At 41.2% G+C, this 5790-nt stretch overlaps 1 long non-coding RNA gene across 1 annotated transcript; it reads left to right on the forward strand.

The window, feature by feature from the left end:
• Positions 1 to 221: 221 nt before the first annotated feature.
• LOC129860844 (uncharacterized) lies at positions 222 to 5190 on the forward strand. Its single transcript, XR_008760467.1, has 2 exons — positions 222 to 4419; positions 4561 to 5190. It is a non-coding gene; the product is annotated as an uncharacterized LOC129860844 (long non-coding RNA).
• The last annotated feature ends 600 nt before the right edge of the window (positions 5191 to 5790 follow it).

A 5790-nucleotide genomic window follows, 5' to 3' on the forward strand; every position in this document is an offset into this window, starting at 1 on the left:
GTGTGGTAAGACATGGAGGGAAGTGTCCGACGCACACGACGATAACTCACAGGTATTGTCACACTGAACATCTCTTAATGAAGGAAAGTCCCTGTTTTGAGGATTTTTGTGGATTCACATTTGTAAGACTGTGTGTGTACGTGTGTTATACGGGACTCCTCTCTCTCCAAACCCCTTCCTTCAGCACCTGTATTAAACACCCTCTCAGACAATCCCCCCCCCCCCCCCACAGCTCTCAGAGTGGGACCCCCTGGTCAGTATCACAGTGGGTCCTCTAGTCCATCAGACATCACAGAGAGAAGTAATTCACACTCAGTCTCATTTGAGTTATTTACTCTATTACCACCCTGGCTGGCTGTCCTGGCCCTGCCCACAGAGACCCAGTAGAGGAGTGGGTACCTTCGCCCACAGCTCCTGCTCCAAGAGGGCTGGTACCGCTCTCTGGGCGCTGCCATCCCAATCGGCAGCTGGCACTGCAGGGGGCATGGCACAACCGTGTCTGGATAGAGAGAGGTTTACGTATGTACATATGTATGTGTGCGTTCTATTGTGTGTGTGTGTGCGTGTGTGTGTGTGTGTGTGTGTGTGTGTGTGTGTGTGTGTGTGTGTGTGTGTGTGTGTGTGTGTGTGTGTGTGTGTGTGTGTGTGTGTGTGTGTGTGTGTGTGTGTGTGTGTGTGTGTGTGTATGCGTGTGTATGCGTGTGTGCCCATCCCTCCCTACCCATTCCCCCATTCCAGTCCAAGTCATTATCACACCCCGATGCCCCTTTCTCTCTCTCTTTCTCAGATGAACTCCTGGATTTACATGTATCTGAGGACTTGTGAAAATGAAGAGTGAAGGACGGGAGAGGTGAAAGGAACACTATGATTATCACAGTTTTGAGAAAGAAGAGCGGGGGGAGACAGTAACACCTTACATTGTATATTTTTGGTCTCTCTCCTTATCCTTTACACAATATGTTGCTCATTCTCTCACCTACAGTCTGATGAAGATAGTTTTTTTGTTTCGCTGCACCGAGCTCTACACAATTTAGCTGATTTAATTGCAATGACATTTCCCTACCAGCCTACCAAAACAGCAGTTACAATTCAGTGTCACTCTGTTTCTGCTCCCTTCCACAACTGACCTTTATTTGAAGTCAACTTGGAGCAAGCGTAAGTCAGATTAGAGAAAGTTTTCACAGCCTTACAACCTATAGTAGGTATTGAATACCTCCATGTCTGTATTCACCGGAGGAAGCGGGTACAACTAACCATAGATCTAGGATCAGATGATTATATCCCCAATCCTAACCTCAACCACTGAGATTGAAGAAATGTCTGACCCTGTATAAAGGGGCAACATTTTTCTAGTTTATTTTTCTTTCTCCCCATGGATATATCTCTTTTGTATCTCTCACTGCTCTACAATAATGGTATATAGGCCCAGAATAAATGTATTATTTCTCTGTACATGTATGTAAACCAGAGGGACGTATCAAGAAATGTGGATTTCAGACACTGTCCAAGCTTCTTTGACAATATACATTGCTCAGTCAATAAAGTTAGCCTACTGTTCCAAGATAACTTTTTTCACTTCCTGACCCCAATGGGTTGCCTACCCTCAATGGTCCCGGCTCTCCCAGGTAGGGAAACGAGTAAGGGGCGAGGAGAGAAGATGTTTGGGAAGAGCTACAGTATGTGATGGAAGGGAACACTGGAGGTGTTCATCCCTGAAGGACAACTGAACCTTGCCGTGGAATGGAGCTTGCCATGGAATGTATAAACTCAATTGTCTTTTCCCAAAGATGTAATTATTCGTACAAAAAAAGGCACAATTCTCAAATATGGCAAATCCATCGGCATGACCAAAAGTTTGGTCTTTCGATTGTAACCAGGGAGTTTGGAAAACAACACTAATAGATTATTTGAAAGAGAGGAAAGCAAGCCCTAGTTTGTGTCTTCACATAGTGTCTTCACTCACAGTTATTGTTTGATTAACATGCGAATTTAGCCAATTCCTCAGCTTCCTGTGTCCATGTCCATTCTGGTCCCGGCTCTCATCTAGAGACAATCCATGTCAACATCCCCTTGTGTCACAGCAGATGAGTAGTCATGACAACAAGCGATAGCTTGCCCCACAACATTAACATCTAGGGAGATGAGTGTATCAGAGAGTTGATGCTATTGTTTGTGTGTGTCTAAGTGTATATCTTCAAGAGCACATTGAGAGTGCTGCAATTGGTGTTTGCCCTGTCCTCCTCAATCAAATTCTCTTTGGTCTTTTTTTCATGCAGGTGTTGTTATTTGCTATCCCCAAAGCGTTGGTCACACCATTTAAAAAGTGAGGATGCAGTATGCTGCTTTGCATATGTTGGGGTTTGTTTGTCTTTGAGCGCATTGGTCTGTGTGGGATTTGATTGTTGCCACTTCATAAATTACCTTCTGAGCAGTTGCTCTTTTCTCTCTAACTCTCTCTCTCTCTCACTCTCTCTCTCTCTCTCTCTCTCTCTCTCTCTCTCTCTCTCTCTCTCTCTTTCTCTCTCTTTTGCCCTCTACCACTTTATCTCACACTGCATACCTGCGTAGAAACAAACATCCACATCTTTGCTAACCTTTCAGCATTAATCTTTTAGCAAAGCTCTTTAACCTCTACATGTTTCCTGACTCACTTATTTTACAGAATCTTTAAAGCCAAACAATTACTCCATGACCCAGCTGAATTACTACTGCCTTTCGTTTACAAAAGAGGAATTGTCAAACAGGTACATTAAATTAAGTGGATGGAGGCAGGGAGTTGTTATGGTAAATATGACTATTAAGTGAAAGAAGAGAAGGAATGAAAGTGTTATGGAGTTGCAGAGAAGGAATGAAAGTGTTATGGAGTTGTAGAGAAGGAATGAAAGTGTTATGGAGTTGCAGAGAAGGAATGAAAGTTTTATGGAGTTGCAGAGAAGGAATGAAAGTGTTATGGAGTTGCAGAGAAGGAATGAAAGTGTCATGGAGTTGCAGAGAAGGAATGAAAGTGTTATGGAGTTGCAGAGAAGGAATGAAAGTGTTATGGAGTTGCAGAGAAGGAGTCAAAGTGTTATGGAGTTGCAGAGAAGGAGTCAAAGTGTTATAGGGTTGCAGAGAAGGAGTCAAAGTGTTATGGAGTTGCAGAGAAGGAATGAAAGTGTCATGGAGTTGCAGAGAAGGAATGAAAGTTTTATGGAGTTGCAGAGAAGGAATGAAAGTTTTATGGAGTTGCAGAGAAGGAGTCAAAGTGTTATGGAGTTGCAGAGAAGGAATGAAAGTGTTATGGAGTTGCAGAGAAGGAATGAAAGTTTTATGGAGTTGCAGAGAAGGAATGAAAGTGTTATGGAGTTGCAGAGAAGGAGTCAAAGTGTTATGGAGTTGCAGAGAAGGAATGAAAGTTTTATGGAGTTGCAGAGAAGGAATGAAAGTTTTATGGAGTTGCAGAGAAGGAGTCAAAGTGTTATGGAGTTGCAGTCACATGGCCAGACGTGTATCGGAGAGGTAACAACAAGATTATCATGATTGGCTGTATGAAATAAATATGGCCAAATATTTCGGAAGAGCTCATCATTTCATGGAGTATGTGAATGAAGAAACCACATGGAAAAAGTGGTAAGCAAGCTAGGTCCAAAAAACATATTTTCAACAAGTCAAATTAATGTATTGTGTTAGAGGTTTCATGAAGCTTGTATCTAAACCAAAATAGATAATTTTAAGATTGTTCTATACATCAGTTGGGTTCTCTATGAGCTTCAATAGGAGGTCCTAAACCTAGCAATATACAGTAAGTGCATCCTTGTAGGTGTGTGGGCTAATATAGTCCAAATGTTTGCCTTGGGGTAAGCTGAGCCAATGGCCATGAGGTAAATTGAGACAATGTAAGTGTTTTCTTCCCAGGTGTAATGCAAGGCATTATCAGTGGGATACACTCTAACGATTAGGGGGGTTCTTTAAGGGTTCGTCTAAGATCCTCAAAGTTCTTTGAAGAACCTTAGGGTTCTTGGAACTGAAAATTGCCCCCAAAGGGTTATTCTAAGAAGCCCATAGGAGGTAGGGTGTGTCGAGAAACATCCTTAGTTGGTGGGGGTTCTTGAATTTCAAAGGACAGCAGGTGCAGTCACTTTAATGCAGGCACTCCTCAATGTAAGGTTAGGGTTGTCCCTTGTATAATCTAAATTGATATTGTTTTATGATAATACCATCTTTTCTATTTGTGCAAATCTTTCTAAAACAGAAAATGGACACAGTTCAATTGATAAAGAGGTAAGATTATGTATGCTATAAGAATATGTTGAAGGCTAGCTGTATTGGGTGCAGATGACTGAACTGTTCACTTTCGTGTCTGTGTCTGCAGGTATACGGACGAGGAGGCATGCAAAGGTGTCAACTGGTACATTATGCAGATCATATATTATGGACATGGTATGTGTATGAAAACCTGAAAAAAAAAAAAATGAATTTTCTTTTTTCCCATTCGCATTAACCACAAAATCCAAGCTAGGAATACAGTCCTGTGCATGTTTTGTTAATCATCTATATATTTTTTTTATTTTTTATTCACAGGCATCGCCCTTCCTACACCTCTGAATATAACTTGCAACGTGTTTGATCACCATGCACTGCAAAATCATTCTGGCTATGGATACGGAGAACATCAACACATTAACATCAACACACCAGAGGATAAACCCATTGGACTTGGGGCTTTGCAGGGAGTTTACCTCATAATTAGATTTTTTTATTCTGCTTTGCAACTAAAATCATAACAAACACTGACAACTAAAATATGGTCTTATTGTTGTTAACGTTATGTGTATTATTAATTATAATAATACAAATTATTAGGGTGGGGGTAGTTCAAAAATGTACCCCAAAAGGTTCTTCAAAATATTCTTAGAGGATCCATTAAAAGTGGGTCTTCACATCAAATCAAATTTCTTCTTTGAAGAACTTATAGGGGTTCCTCCACAGTTGCAATGTGCAGAACCCCTAAAGGTTACTCCAGGAACCTTTTCTTTTTAGAGTGTATGACGTAACAACAGGGCCTGGCCTATGCTAAAAGTGTTTTAAAAAGTACAAAGTGGTTGTTAGGTGTTAAGCCTGGGTTAAACAATCATTACAATTAATAAAATACAAAAAAGCTATGGTGATTGTGTTGTATTTAGGAAATAAAGATATAATTGGTTTTAACAAGGTAATGGTAATTTTTCACTCAGTAGAGAAACTAGTAGGTTGCTTAACCTACCCTGTCCTGAGGCTTAATTTACCTCATACCCAGGGTAAGTTGTGCCAAGAGACCACGTTTTGTTGTGCCAAGAGACCACGTTTTGGACAAGCTATGTTTTCAAAACTAATGTTTACATGAATTGTGATTATCTAGGGATACGCAACATCCTGTAATATACATGTATGTAGATATCTTAGAAGGAATACTATATTTCCTTTGAAGGAGTGATGCTGATTGTAAAGAAATTGCTCAACTTACCCCACACTCCCCCTACTGATTACAGGCAGAGCAGAGCTAGCACGCACCCTCACCTCTCCCTTTTTATTTTCTTTCTCTCTCTCTCTCCTTCTCTCTCTTTCTACCTCCATCCATCTGTTTCTCTTTCACTCTTTCTCCGGCTCTCTCTCATCCCCTTCATCTCTACCCCTCTCTCCCTCTCGGCTGCCTCTCTCCCTCTGCTGCCTTTCTCTCACTCTTCATCCCTCTCTCTTCATCTAGCCCACCCTTTTTCATACTAAATACCTACTCTGTTTCTCACTCTTTAAACAGGTTGAGTTATTTGAACT

The sequence above is a fragment of the Salvelinus fontinalis genome, chromosome 1, assembly GCF_029448725.1.
Source record: "Salvelinus fontinalis isolate EN_2023a chromosome 1, ASM2944872v1, whole genome shotgun sequence".
Lineage (NCBI taxonomy): Eukaryota > Metazoa > Chordata > Actinopteri > Salmoniformes > Salmonidae > Salvelinus > Salvelinus fontinalis.